General features: G+C 35.5%; 1 protein-coding gene across 1 annotated transcript in view; it reads left to right on the top strand.

Annotated features, from left to right (window-relative positions):
- Window positions 1-15,710, top strand: part of KHDRBS2 (KH RNA binding domain containing, signal transduction associated 2) — a 320,519-nt gene extending 304,809 nt beyond the window's left edge. The window contains exon 11 of the transcript XR_006181714.1: window positions 15,626-15,710. The gene's annotated coding sequence lies outside the window, so the exon portion shown is untranslated. The remainder of the gene's footprint in view (window positions 1-15,625) is intronic.
- The last annotated feature ends 655 nt before the right edge of the window (window positions 15,711-16,365 follow it).

Below are 16,365 nucleotides of genomic sequence, written 5' to 3'. Positions count from 1 at the left end.
AAATCACAACACAAAATGCTCAAATTTTCTTAGTCTGACATGATTGTTAAGCTAGATAAGAGTTAATAAAAAAAAACAGATGCTGTTCACTAAATACACAAACCGAACACGTGTATCACCCTGGCATCTTTGTCTGTGTTTGGGGTCTGGCTGATGTAACATTTTCAGCTATCAAGTGTATTCAGTGGTTACTTATCAGCACAGGTTGCATTGTCTAGCAAGATAGATTTTCCTCTCCAGTGGGCTGCCTCAAGACCTTGACAAGTTTGATTTACGTAGTACAGCCGCTTTACAGGCCAAGGTGATGTGACTGCATGCTACGGTTGCTTCAGTTTGAGTGTGCCACTACAGTAAAATGCTTCCACCTACCCGCCTTTCATAGAGTTATACAAACGTGCTTCAGTCACTGTATGTTATATCTATAGATAGGAAAAACACATTCATCTATTATATGCGCAATTTCATACTGATATAACAAATAATAGATTATTATATACCACAGATTTTGCTGTATTTCAGGAAAAGCTCATATGCCTTACTAAAATATGTGAAAACTCTGAGCTGCCATACCTGATGTAACTGAGATCCAGGAGTAAATGCATAAAATGAATTTCACACTTGTGCACCGAGTTTTTGTGTGAGGGCAACTAGTGAAAGCTCCTTGGGGTTGACTACGGTACAGACTGTTTTATACCAGGGCATTGTCTTTTAGCAGTACTATCTCAAAAGTCCACTTTTACAGCTATTATTTATGAAGATTGAAAAAATTGCAGAATATGTGAGTAAAATGATGCATTGTAAAATATTCTTGTACAAGATTAATAAGAAAAAAAATGGAGATAAGCCAGTGAAAGCAGCTGCTTATGCAAATATTTGTTCTATTGACTTTCAGGAAACTAGAGTGAAAAATTATCCATGACTGCACGTGCTGTTCTGTGCTAACTGCAAGGTATATTTCACATCAGTTTTGGGAGAAGTTTTAAAGCTAATCAATGATGTTGTCTTAACAAAAAGTCCATCTTCTTCTTAATTTGTGACAGAGTAAGAAGGGATTCTGATTAGAATAATTAAGTCATGTATGGGTCTTACATAAAAAGCTCCACCAAGTCAGCCATAATTCTGAGTCCTGAAAACTTACAGACATCAAAAGACAAAGAAGTTTATTTGTGATACAGTTAATTCCAAGACACTAATCACCCACCAATGTGGTTTCAGATAGCAAATTGTTTTCTATGTAATAGGAAGAAAAATTAGCATTCAATATCAAAACCGTGTTTTAAAAAAAGTGTATTTTTTGTACAAGTTGATCTCATCTGTGGTACCGTTTGATCTATATAATAAATGAATGCATTATAATTCTCAGTACTTAAAACAGTAAAATATATTATTTTACAAAATTATACTAAATTGTTCATAATTGTGCTTCTATGCAGTCAAGGTAAATATTCATTTAATTGTTTTCCTTTTAAATATTCATTTAATTGTTTTCTTTTTAAAATGGACTTGTCAAGTTTTTTTAAGTGCGGTTCCTTCAAGAAATGATAGATGGTAACAACACTAACTGCCCTAAATAAGTTGATTTTTGCGTTATGAATGCATGGTGTGCACATTGCAAAAATTGTAATGAATAGAATCCATGTGCCAGTTTTAAAACTCTTGATTTCTGGAGTCTCATTATATAGTTGACAGTCTGCAGTGCTGAAATGATGATCAGATAGTGGAGTGAATGGCATAGTGATAGTATGTGTCACTTATGTCATGCTGGCACAGCTTCACTTGCCAGAGAGGGAAAGCAATTTTCAAGACTATATAGAGGAAGAGTCAGAAGAAACACTGAGTGAGTAAGAGCATTGTCACTCGCTGGAGTTGATTCCACAGAGATGCACCAGAAGGGACAGGCTCCTGGTAAAGTAACAGATTAGGAAATTCGCACTCCTGGACTACTTCGTCTTGTGGACTTGTTGCATGTATTCAAGAGCCATTCTAACCAAAAGACTTTGATGTTCTAGAGTAGCAACCTTTATTAGAAAATAAAGTTGGACCATGGATCTGTTCTGTTATTTTTTTACCATGAAGCTCATCTTGCATTATTGAAAAATCTTAAAACTTTTTATGAATAAATGAATAACCTTTTTTAAGTATAATGTATGTGACCTCACCTCAGAAAATATAGACAATATTATTCTAGCTCCCTGAGGTCCTCAGCCTCCGTTCAGAATAATGGTATTGTGGCCATATTCCGTACTGCACGTGCTTCATTCAGTCTACAGTGCAGCAATAACTAGTCCATTGTACTTGAACTTGTGTTTATTTCCAAAACTGAGTAACACTGTCAGTGAAAGTATATGAGTAAAACTAATCACAGTGGCAGTGATAGCTCCAAAGGAATAGATATAAAAACTTGGTCAGCAAGAACTGCAGGCTTGAGGAGTCTGTGTCTTCCTGCAACTAGGGATCCTGGTTGTAGCAGGGACTGAGATGAGCTTCAGGAATTTACTAAAGGAACCAACTTACTGTTAAAATTAATGTAATGAACATGCATGAGTGCACTGTGTAAAAAGACTTGACATTTTATCACGAGAATATCATGAGAAGGAAGAATATGGGCCAATTAGGAAGAGAAGTCTTAAAAATCTTTTCATATTGTATTGTATTGACTTGCAGAAGGACTAAATAAAGTCCAACACTGGACATCATTGTTATCTGTACAACCTATTCAGTACATTTCCTTTCTTTTGTGAGGAAAAAAAAACCTTATTTTCTTCAAAAATATAACCTGAATTTTTGTAATCCTATTGAACTTCAGTTAATGACCTCAGAATGGAAGAAGATTAAGTTGTTTTGGGAAAAGATCATATAGGTCTTACCTTAGAATAGCTCCATCTTGTATGACAAAGAACACTTAGGATTCACAGTGGTATAGTTCATCTGTAGATGCATTTTATCAAGGTAAAATTATCAATTATCAAGGTAAAATAATCAAGGTAAAATTATCAAGGTAAAAAAAAATTATCACAATTTATCACATCACAATCACAATTTTTTTAGCAAAAAAAGTTGTTTACCAAAATTACAGCACCTGTCTAAAATTAGATGTGTCGAAAGAATGAAGACTATATTAATATCTATTTCAAGTAATCCTCTGTTGTCAGTATACTAACCAAAGTACAAAAAAGACCTAAGCTAATAATCACAGCAAAAACAGAGCAATATTTGAATGCTGAACAGAAAAACAAGACTTCTGTATTCTGAAGTTTTCTGTTCTATTAAAAATATAGATGCATTTTGTGACCTCCATGCAGGTAGTAGAACCCTAGTTCTAATTAGCTCCCGGTTAAACAAAGGATATCTCATGTTACCCATCTTACTGTGTTGTCCTATGAAGATAGAAAAGGTACACAGGTAACTTTCTCAGACTAATTACTGTTTCAAAAGCAATCAACATCTGCCACTCTGTTGTTAGATAATTACATTTTTCCAGTCATTAGTATTGCTCATTGAGACCTGACTGAATGCCCTTTAAAACCATTAAGCCTTTTTAAATTTTTTCTAAGTTTTTTCTTTGTTTCTGTAGATAAGATGCTAACATTCATTTGGAGACATTAAGGAAATGATTCCCCCAATAGATTTTCTGATCTATGTGATTGTTAGACAAATGATGAGTTTCGCTCAAGAATGTGCTCATATCTTCTAGTGAAGTCTTGCTGTATGCTGTATATTTTTTCAAAAGCAATGGAATCTGAAGTTGGACTTTGATTCCCAGTGCAATTACAAGAAACATTTTCTGAGATTTCATGATGTCTGGTTGATTATGCCATTTATTCTATGACTCTGTAGAACATTTTAAAATTAGTATGAATCTCAATAATGCAAATCTGGAATAAAGTTTTCTTTCTCAATAGGAAGCAATCTCCAGTAACTTCTGCATAATAAAAGCTGATTTCTTAATTTCTGCTAAAAGTGTATTGCTTTCAAGGTTTGTTTGTTTCGACAGGTTTTTTGTTGGTTGGTTTTGTGTTGTTGAGTTTTTTGCTTATATAAAACATAGTAAGACACTCTCTTTAATACTCATTGAAATATATAAATGCTTTCTTTTCTAAAGCAATGGATTTATCTTTGAAGTTTATGATATTTTACCATAGAATAACAAGATTTCTTGAGAAAGCATTTTTCAAGCTTCAGGCCTATGTATCAGAAAAAAGTTTTGTAGGAGGAAGATCACACCAGTGCTATATCAATATAGGACACATATTCACACATCAAAAGGAAAAAAGAAAGAAATGGATTGTGTAGTTGACTGTAAATCCTGTGTGTTCCCAAAGAATTTTTCAAGGTACTGTATAGAAATGGTGAAAACTTTCTGGTATCTTTTAGCAACATTTACATGAATGTTAAAATAGGATAATGAAAATGCTTTAGTGGTCTAATAAGAGTTTAATTAATTTTGAAGATGTTTTTTATTTCTCCTTACTGCTTCTGTATAGTTTCAATTTAGTTGAGCTATTGTTTCTTCTTATTGTTTCATACAGTGTTATTATAATGTATGAGAATACCTGCTCATATCGTGTCTAGCACTGTTCTTGTCATACTGGATGCATTAACTGGATGACATGACTTAACTCACTTAGTACCTTTGCTATACAATCTTGCATTATAGGACCTCCACAATGCTACCACCAACTCAGAGCTTGTGAGTGATGAAGTGCTGAGCTGCTTGTTTATGCCATTCTGGGTTTCTTTTCTTTCCCTTTGCAGAGTAAATAGAACAAAAGTCCACATAATTTGCATCTTTGGGGTTTTTGTTGTTTTGGGTTTTTTTGCATTTGTTGCAACTAGGCGATCTTTAATGTCTCTTGCCAACCAAAGACACTGATTTTCTATATTCACTCATTACTCCATATTCATTGCTTAGCTAGTAAATCATTTTATTTCTTCTTGAACTTATAACAGACCTGTAGAACCATTTGAAAAATTCAGTTGAAAAGTCTTTCACAAACAGCTTCTTTTTCCTTTTCTCCTTCTTTTCCATCCTCTTCTTCTCAGAACAGAGCTGAAAAGATAATTAAGGACAATCTCATTGAAATGAAATGTCATATTTTCTGTTAATATAACTTCAGTTTAATATCATCACAGCATTTAAACCAGTTGGCTTTTTTTTTCCTTTATTCTCTATGGTATTTTGAATGTTATGCAAGTTCTTAATATATATATATATATATATTAGATTTTATGATTCAGAAATACGAACAGATGGGAAGAATGCTCTATTAGGATAGACTTCAGTTAAGCAAAGTAGCTTTATGACAGAGAATTCAATCCTGCTGATCTTATTCAGGTTTCATTCACAAAAAAATCCATGCTGATACCAATATGAACTTCTTAATATGATCTGTAGTAAATTTTTTTATCATTTAATTATTTTCAAATGAAGAGAGATGTTTAAAGACTGAATGATGTTATTCCAACCACTGCCTTAGTTAGCAGGTGGTGTGAAATAGCGTTGTCTCAGGAAGAGCAATTCAAGATATTGCACCTTTCCACAGTGCTGACAAGCCTATGACCTGGTAGACCTTTGCCCCCTTTGTTTTCCTGCTTGTAATTGTAGCTGCCACTGTGAAATGGTGTTTGCAGTTCTGTGTCAGAGACACTTGTCCCGAATGCCCCTTTCACTCCCGTGCAGGTAGATGCAGCGTTAGAGGAGCCCTCTATATATAGTCCAGGCTAAAAATGCTGCACAAGAAGAATGGAAGTGTTACAATACCACCAGCAAGATTAACTTTTTTTGCACCAGCACTACTTTTATCATGCACAAGAAAAATACTTAAAGATATTTATATGGGGTTGTCATTGATTCCATATCTCAAATTTGAAGCTAAGCTTGTCTGTCTATGGCAGCTACCACTTTATTTTCACAGAGTAAGAACTGACAAATAACTTTCTGAAGGAGGCACAAGGCTTTTCATTACATGGTCTTTAATTGTAGTGTTGCTGAGCTTCTTTGCAGACATAAGCCAAAACAGACTGCATTGGATTATAGAGCCTTGTGAACCATGTTCTTAAGGGACTCTGGTGCTCAGGTGAAAGAAAGGAATGTGGCTATCTATGATTGTAACACCAACAATACTGCATAGCTCTTACAGAGATTGAATAGCAGCTACAGAACTGAAAGAAACCGCTGGGAAGAACTCAAAATACTCGTTAAAGTAAGCAATCATTTCAACCTCTGCCTTGATAATGGAGAGTTAGATAAAAAGTGAAGCTGAATGATTTGGTTTCAGTCACTCAGCAGCTCAAAGATATAAATTATAATAAAATGTAATTGGCAAAACAGCAGATGAGGGTAGAAGATGTACTAGAAAGTGAAACACAGGATGTATTCTGAGCTGACATTTGTTTTGAGACCTGAACTCTCTAATCTTGGTGGAGAAATACCACCGTCATCACTGGAATCCCACTTAGTTTTTGTAGGCAATGGTATGAAACACTGGTCTAGTGTGTGATGCTGTACACATATAAACATGCCAGACTTAAATTGAACAAGCTTGTTAGTATCCTCTTGTCCATTATAGCTGTACTCTGCTATATCTGCATTACCTCTTGCCATGGTGAATTATTGATGTTTTATGTTTGATGAACAAGAGAGATGTATCATAAAACCGACAAGGAATTGAGTCTCTGGATACTATCCAATGCCTTCACTATATAGCATTAAACACAACAGGAATGGACCCTTAAGATTATTAAACTTTATAGTGCAGGCAATTCTACAAATAGTAGCAGTTCTATTTTAGACCACTTTATGGATAATTTTGAGCTAATTAGGTATTTTTGTCTATTTTGAAAGTTTTCTTAACTAGTTTGATCAAGGTAAGAGATCTAACTTAGTAATACAGAGTCAACAACAACAACGAAAAGAAGCAAAACTGTAGGAATATAATTAATGATTTACAAAATATATTTATATATTTTATATATGCCATCATTTTCATACCAGGTTCTTCATAAAGGCTCATTTAGATGACTCTCTCATTCACAGCTCTCCCTGTTTACACACAGATTCCAAAATGTACAACTTTAAATGTGTAATGCATCCATTTGACTCAAGATGAAGGACTGGAATAAAGTTAAGTGCATAAAGAAGGGAACAGCATATTGAATAATGAGGATAGAAGAAATAGTAAATAGCTGTTCTTTCAGTGAGCTTTCTTACACACAAAATCAAGCAGGGAAAAAAGAGAAAACCTAATCCATGATAAAAACTACACCAAGCGTATACAAAATGTACACCAAATGTATATATAAAGAAAAGAGGAGATTTTGCTGTCCCTTAGTTCGTATTTACATGACTTCAGAGTGGCTTACTTTATTTATTTTGCTGACCTGATGGTTTTACCTACTTAATACCTGCCATTATAGAAAAGTTAATTGAAGGTTTTACACAATTTCCAAGTTGTGTGTTCCTGCAATTAGTAACATGAATTTAATTTTGGTAGGGAATATAGAGTCCCAAAAATTGCTTTTGTAGCCTTTATGAAAATTGTCTGGGGGAAAATCATGAGACATCCAAAAAGTTACCTTTTGCCAACTCAGCTTTCAATTTCCTACAAGATGTACTAAAATAACTCTGTTACCCAAACCCACTGATTGGAATTCATTTTGTTCTTATGAGAAGTTACTTTAGTGTGGTAGCTAGGGAGCTATGAGGCAGAATCATCAACTAGCTTCAAGTACCTAGCTTTGGCCATTATAGGCACCTGGGGTACCAGTATATTCAGTGGTATGATCTTTGCTTACAGAAAAGAAATCAGAGTACCTAACAATCTTTACATGTACCTTATTTTCTCCATTGGGTGGTTGAAGAGACTAATATATCTAAAAAATACTACCTTATTCCACCTAAATATTCAAATTATCTCTTGATCCACTGATTTTATTAGGAACTAGTTTTAGCTGGTTTCTCATGGATCTGAGTATGTTAATCTTACCAAGAAGTTAAACGCAAACCAAGACTTTTTTATATAACTCAATTCTCCCCTAATTAGTTTACTCAAGATATGTATTAATATGATTAATGCTCTGCAATAGCTGCATAAAGACAGTGTTGGTGTTAACATGGAGAAAAAGTATTGAAGGTAGCATTTCGCAAATTTGTTGTGTTGTAAAAAGAAGTTACATGAGAAAGGTGAGAGGGAATGATACCATACTATTTCCATGCAATAACATCACATACATTGAAAACTAATGCCAGCATTTATTTTATTCCTTGTCCTCATTTTTGCTCTATTGTGCACATTTATTAATTTAGTCACCCTAAGGAGATGATCAATGCTCTTCCATTCTACTTATGATTCTTTCAGGGCACAGGAAATGTGTCGGAACTGTATAGCAAATTAATTTCTGTTATTGCTTTATTATAGATTACACAGAATGGCTTGGGTTGAAAGGAACCTCAGTGATCACCTAGTTCCAACTCCCCTGCCACACCCCCTATATCAGCTTGACCAGGGCTCTATCCAGTATGGCCTTAAACATCTCCAGGGATGGGGCATCCACAACCTCTTTGGGCAGCCTGTTCCAACACCTCACCACCCTTTCTATGAAGAAGCTCCCCCAACATCTAATCTAAATCTTCCCAGCTTTGACTTATAACCATTTCCCTTTGTCCAATCACTCTCTACCTATCTAAAAAGTAGCTTTTGCTCCTGTTTATAAGCTCCCTCTAAACACTGGAAGGCCTCAATGATGTCTCCCCAGAGCTTTTTCCTTTCCAGGCTGAACAAACCCAGTTCCTTCAACCTATCTTCATAGGAGAGGTTCTCCGGCCTTCTGATAGTACTAGTGGCTCTCCTCTTGACCAACCGCAGACCAACATGCAGACCAACAGCTCTGCATCTTTCTTGTGTGGGGAGCTCCAGGCCTGAACACAGTACTCCAAATGGGACCTCACAAGGACAGAGGACCAGGGGAAAGTCACCTCCCTTTCCCTGCTGGTCACCACTCTTTTGATGCAGATCAGGATATTGTTGGCCTTCCAGGCTGCAAGTACTTACTGCCATCTCATGCTATATTTTTCATCTATCAGAACCCCCCCCAAGTCCTTTCCCATATACACATCTGGGATTTCCTCTGCCCAAGTGCAGCAACTTGCACTTGGCCTTGTTGAACATGACTTGGCTCACATGGGCCTACTTTTCATGTTTGACCAGTTCTCTTTGGTGGCATCCTTTCCTTCTGTCCCATCAGTTGTGCCACTCAATAGAGTGTCATCAGGGTGACTGATGATGCACTCAATCCCATCATCTATGTAACTGATGAAGGTGTTAAAGAGTACTGGTCCCAAGATGGACCCAAGAGGAATAACACTTGTTACTGGCCTCTGTCTGGACATAGAGCCATTCACCACATCCCTCTGACTACAACCTTCCAACCAATTTCTTATCCACCAAATAGTCCACCCTTCAAACCTATATGTCTATAATTTAGATGTGGTGTGAGACCGTGTCAAAAATCCATCTCATAGCTTGCAGAATTTGTAAGGCCATGTCTTTCTAGAACTGTCCATCATCCAGACTAACCTCTTATTACAGAGATGTTGTGTGAATCTACATAAGTAGTTTAAGATTAATATTAATGTGATAAATTCTTTGTTCTTCACTGAGTATGTAGCTAACTTAGTCTTTATTTTCAGAGTTTTGGAGCTCTTAGGGAAGTACTGTACCTTTTGAATGGTGCTCAAGGGACTGAATGTGTTCAGCATCATTTGAAATAAATCAGTGGGATTTGAAACACTGAGCCTCAGATTGGGAGTCTCCCAAAGCCCTGCATTATGAATTATGAACCCACCATTAGCACCCTTTCCAGCATTTGTTGGCACTTAGACTCACAGCAATCTTCCAGCCTATCAGGTGAGCTGTGGTAATTCTCTATTTGTCTTTAGTCTATATTAGAAGTGAGATAGTTTAGCTTGAAACTGAGGTATTTTATTTCAGTTTGAAATAAAAGGATTATTTTAAACTTCTTCACCTAAGCTGTGCTATTGGAAGAGAGCTCATGTACAGAAGCATATGATGCATATGATATCTGTCATATATGCTGTCATTCTGTGGTAAAGAAAGTAAATAATCTTTCTCACAGAAATAACATAAAAATAATCAAAAATAATCAAAATATATTTGTATGATATAGTGAACACAGAAGAAGCTTTAAAAAACATCAAGTATTCTGAGAAATCCTCTCTTCTTGGTGTAACTTAACTCACTCAGATGGTAACATTAAAAATATTTTGCTGATAATGGGATGTTAGTGAGGTGGGGTTTTTTTGTTTGTTCTGTTCTCCATTTGTTTATCTTGAAAAATTTTGGTAACTTCAAGAACTGTTTTGAACATACATTTTCAATCCTAATAAGGTTCAGTTACTGTAACATTCTTACTACAAATGATGAACAATGAAAACCTGTAGGAAAGCAAATAATCTTACACCATATTATTAAAGTTGAAGACAGATAAAAATATTTGTTTCAGCCTCATATCCTGCAAGTTAGGTCTTGTGTGGAAAAATATAGGAAGGAGTCTCATGTCCTCATGTACATATCCAAAGAACCTAATATAACTTTTCTTAAAAAATGCATCTAACATTTCCTAAATCTTCCATCTTTAATACTTATTATTAACACAGTTAATTTTATTTTAATTGGTGAATTCATAAAACATCAAGGTTCATCTGCCTCCATTTCTTTCTTCATGTTTTCTGACATTCTCAATTTCTTCTATTCCCCTTTCCATTATGCCGTGTTGTTTTCCATTTTATAGCCTTTTTACACCACTAAAGCACATTTTTCAGACAAGGTCTGAACACAACTTCCACATTCCTTCTTGTAACAATCTGAGTGAGGTACTTTTTTGCAGGGACACCAGAGGCCTGTGCAGTGAGCAGTGTGCCTGGTTCTGTTTGTTATGCAGAGCAAAGTAGACATTGAGGAGCTGAGTAAATAAAAGGCCTGGAAGGTTTTCACAATTTCTAAGGACTTCTTGACCCTAAAATGTCTGCAGATGGATACGACTTATTTCAAATATTTTTTATTCAATCAAAACTCATTTTGTAATTATGAGCATCATTCCCAATGTTACATTCATTTTTCAGACACATGGTATGAGTCAAGTATAAATGAAGAATTATGTCTTATTTTTTTGTTCTTGTATCCTCCTATTTTTTGTTCCAATTTTCACAGTAAGTTCAAAATCTGGTCTAGCCCTTGTAACTTTACTCATATCTTGTAACTTACATAAGCAATTTTTACTTTGCCAAGTGTATTTTCATTCCTATCTTTTGTGTTGTTTCTATTTTGTTCAATATTACTGTGAACAGAAGCAAGGAATAGTGACCCTTGATTTTTGTAAAGTGGATCCATAAATGTAGGTATTTCTGTATTTTCATTGGGATTTCACCTTTTGATGGTTGGATTATGAGTCAATGAGTATAGTAATTATCGATACCAAAAAAAATCCATGAAAATTTATACTTTGTTATAGGAATTGATGCAAAAACCCAATCAATATAAACCATTTTTTACCAATCCAGGGGTGAATTTTTGTACAACATTCTGTCATCATGAGGAATTGTTGGTAAACACTACTATACATAATAAAATGTAATAGGAAAAAAAAAAAAAAAATTATCATTGGTTCCTTGGGACTTTTTTTTTTTATTTTCCTTGTCATTTTTAATGCATTTTCCTTAAAACAGCATGTAAGTATTATATTAAAAAAATATAGTAAACTGCAACAACAATTGCAGTCAACAACAGTCTTAGAGTTGATTCAAAAAACCAACTGCCTCAGAGTTGTGCATTGTATCTAAATTTCTCCTTGAGATTTCTTTTATATTCAGTGCAGGAAAGACATTTGGGTATAAAGGATGATTTAGCCCACCTTTTAAGATGTGTCAAAAACAAATGTAATAAAATGCACACCACTGTTTAGAAAAGGAGACCAGATTACTATCTTAGATTAAGTGACTGGTTTTTGGATAACTGAACTGGGGGTAAATTGATCCCAATTCTTATAGTTAAACTTACAAGGAAAAGAATTTTTAAATTTCAGATATGGGAGATAATTACACTATAAGCTGTAGATTACTTATATCATATTAACTGTATTTCTTTAATTAAGTTGTGTACACAAGATCTGATACACATGCTTGTCCTTGGATCCTGAGTTAGAGTTTGGGTAAGCCTGTTCCATGCCGAGTGCCCACTGGAGCAAGAAGTGTAGAAGAGCACAGCTTCATGCACAATAGCTTTGCTGTGATAGAAGGGATTGTTAAAGACCTTCACTTCAAGCTTCCCACTCTCAGCATTCAGTTAATGAAAATTGGCTTGTGGAATTTCCCAAAACTTTTATTTTAACTTCTATGAACTTTGCCACTTTTTTCTTTTGGTAACTTTGTTCTAGAGGTGTTTATTAAATAAATGGGATTTTTTTAGTAAGAAGTAAATCCTGTTGATGACCCTCAACAATTTTTTATAGATTAAAAACTCCCATCTCCCTTTCATCATTGAAGACCAATCTTTGTTTTCAGAAGTGCTCAGTAGCCTACAGCTTTCGCTAGCCTCAACTTCAGGATGTCAAAAAGCAGGTGTCATCACGCAAATAAGAGGATGAGTTGTATAACTGCATGCATTTTTCTGAAAGTAGACAGAATGAAATGTGGAGAATGTTCAGCTTGAAGCTAATAGATTTAAGACATGGTGGACCATATTAATAATAAATATATCAAATTGCTGTTTAACAGTAGATCTTACTAGTGAGTTCTGAAGGTACCTTTGTAACCACTCCAAAGCATGTAAAATCAAGTGGGTGATGACTCCTTGTAACACTGATACAGTGTTAATAAATGCTGAGTTAGGATTTAATTTAGCCTGTAGGTTGTGCCTTGAACTCTCCTTACTGTCAAAGTTGAATATGACTTTTAACATCTCTTGACCTGTCTACCTGACTCCACTCAACATTAGAATGAGGTTAAATACATTCTCCTTTACTACGTCTAGGATGACCACACAACAAGTTGTGTTCTTCTAACATGAAACAGGTTTTTATCACTGAGGTCCACACTGCACATCACCGGAAGTAACGTAATTATGTAAAAGGATATATTACTAAAAGGAGATACGTGTATCAAGCTTCCCAGGACATTTGAATTATATTTAATGAAGTTATATGACACTGAAAGAGCAATTCAGTGTTTTATGCATGTGGCTGTGGTGGCTGTGCTCTTCCACAGCACTAGCTGTTGAGAATTACAATCATAACGTCTGTAGGTTTAATTCAGGAGTTTTCCATCAACTGTTGCTTTCACACTGGCTTCCCTTCTGGCCTTGAGATCAATTTACACGCTGAGGATTCAGCATTTTGTCCTTCAGTAGGCAGAAATGCTTTCATCTTATTCTTCCCTCTGGACCAGAGAGGAAGAGCAGTCTGAGTACATACGGGCCAATTGCACAAGTCTAACAGAAACACAGGCAGCCTTATTCAAATATGTTGTTATTGGATTAAGAAAAAAGTAAAATAGGAGCACATGAAAAATAAAAGTAGCTCTGTCACCATCCTGGGTGACAGACAACCCTTGGGGGGTTGGACACGATGATCTCTGGAGGTCCCTTCCGACCCCTACAATTCTGTGTGATTCTGTGTGAATATTCCTAACCGTTCAGTAACACCATGAGAGGCCTGTATTCACTACAAATAATAAAACCGTAGCATTAAACTAATCAAATTGAAATCCGTTCAACAGCATAATTTCAGTGAAGAGATACTTATGAAACACAAAATGAACTCCAAAATGAAAGGCTCATTGCTTCATAATCAAAAGCAGTCAGCTTTAAACATAAGCCTGTTAGGTGATAAGTTTGTCATTTCTCACCTGCAGTCTCAGAGAGAATTTGCCTAAAAGGCTTGACAGACTTTAGACTTCACAGAGCATTTTTGCCCATTGATAGCCCTCATTTTGGTATACTAGAAATACTGGAAGGGTGGGAGGAGAGGCTGGGTAACAGTACTTCTATTAAAATATTTTTGCATCAACAAAGTAGGGTTTATGGTGTGAAAAAATATATAGGCTCTGAAAAGAAACTCCCACCACCCATCAGGATTGATTCTTTCCTGTCTAACTGTCTGGCTACTTTGGGAGAGTGAGTATCAGTGATTAATTGTCGAGGATTCAGGGATGTACAGGCATGCAATACATCATTAAAGCCAGAGGTCAGGTAGGCTGAATTAAAATGGGAAGTTCTGAATGAATATATTATTTCTATATTCAATTAACAGCAGAAATCAGAAATCATTGGCTTTTGTAAATTAGAACAATGGCAGCTCTCCAGTGAAAACATTTATAGTGGTTTTACATTGCTCTCTACAGGCAGTGTGCAAAAGGAAGAGGCACAAATTAATATGCAGTAAGACAGTAACAGAGAAACCTGTCTTTGAACTCTTCTTTCCTTTTAATCAGCATGAGTTCTGCTAAATAGAAAGAATTATGAGTAGGTGGAGAGCATCTAGGTTACTGAGGGTAAATCACTCTCGGGGGAATAACTTTGCAGTTTGAGCAATGGAGTCTGACCTTTACATGACTTGAGATGAACAGGTCTTTTCTGCTTTAACCCAGCATGAGTAGCAATTGCAAGGCAGCTAACCTGAAGTCACACAACTGTCTTTTCCTACATGAAAGTCTCTTTTGGCAGTTATATCATTGTCCTGGATGAATTCTCTAATGCTGACTAATGTCTTTTATTTCACACCCTCAAATGGGGGATTCTGTTGGTATTTTAGTAATGTCTGATATCAGTGGAAGTCCCATTAAGTTTCCAAGGTTTTTAAATTGCTACTTGGAGTTTATTTGTCTTGTAACTCAGGTTATAAAAGTAGCACCATAAACATTAATTGAACAACCATTAAGCAGCATGGCTGTTTGTTTTGGGTTGATAGAGGACATAAAGCTTCATACCCTGTGGTGGAAAACAATTAGATCTGATGATGAACATGCTATTAAATAAACCATTACCAGACTTCTATCATTTTAACTTTAGAAAATAGCAACCAGCTGTGGCTGAATCATATGCAAGTGATAGAAAGTTGTATTTTAATTGTCATGTCATAGCCTGTTATAAATATTGTAGTTTTTAATGTTTTGTGGTAATGACAGTGACTAATAGTAGTCATTATCTCCATTCATTCTCATAAAAAATTTCTTCAAGAGAGGCTGATCATAGCCAGAATGCCATTTAAAATTAAACTTTGTTTTCCTAAAATAGAGAACATAAAGAACGTTTAAATACCAAGAGGCTGGCTAGCTAATTTATTTTGTTTTGAGCATGTTTGACAACTACAGCTGTTGTAAACTGTGTCAGGGGTTGAACTGATATTTCTTTCAAAAATATTTTTGGCACAATAATGTGTATGCATGTCACGTCTTCATGTGCTCTCTCTAGCATGGGATAAAAGGTGAACTTCACAGTGGGATACCTGTGGCCAGGAAAAAGTATGCTGCTGCCCCTATAGAACCGTAATATTAATAACATTAAATGTCTTCATCCATTTCTTATTTCAGTAATGCATTCTGCTTACTTGACAGGTACAGAGTACTTCATTATGTGCGCGAACAGAAATGCTTAAATGGATGAAGCAGCTATTTACGTACGATAGGAGCTAAGTGGGACATTAAATTAATGCCAAACAAGTGAGTGTTCATTTTAGTTTTGTTATAAATGGCTGCAGCACAGCAGTAATGTGTTGACTCTCATGTGCTGACAAGTTCTATATTTCTTACAAAATTCCCTTAGAACTCAATGTGGAAAGACAAATTCACACTCTGCATGATGAAATTAGCAGCAGATGCATTAATAATTGAATAAGAATCTCTGGAGAGACACCATAGTTCAGCAGGGAAATTGGTGACTGACTCTTTTTAACTAGGGATTTCTGTGATATATATGCATTTAAATAAGTCCCAAGGTGAGAGACTCTGCATGTAGTTTTTGGTATTGTTTCTGCTTTTAGAATGCCTTGCACAGTTACACACTGCTTGAACTGGCAATGGGCATATAGCCTTGTTCGTCCCTCCTTCCTCTGTGACTCTTACCAAACTTTCAAATTGAATACAGATCCTTTTGAATTTATTTCCAAAATATGAATGCAAGGATTCACTGTATGCAAGACGCTTGCCATGGAACCACACATCTTGAGTTCCTATAGAGCTGAAACATTTTCCAGTAGTGTAGCAAGCAATTTGAAAGAACCAGAAGAAAAGTATGAAGACAGTATACTGTCTTCTTCTCTTCCATCCTTTTACAGGGATTTGATTCCAAGTGAATC

The sequence above is a fragment of the Lagopus leucura genome, unplaced genomic scaffold (genome assembly GCF_019238085.1).
Source record: "Lagopus leucura isolate 7727_CA_CO unplaced genomic scaffold, USGS_WTPT01 Super-Scaffold_73, whole genome shotgun sequence".
Classification (NCBI taxonomy): Eukaryota; Metazoa; Chordata; class Aves; order Galliformes; family Phasianidae; genus Lagopus; species Lagopus leucura.
The sequence above is the reverse complement of the archived record's forward strand: the minus strand, read 5'-3'. Positions and strand labels throughout refer to the sequence as shown.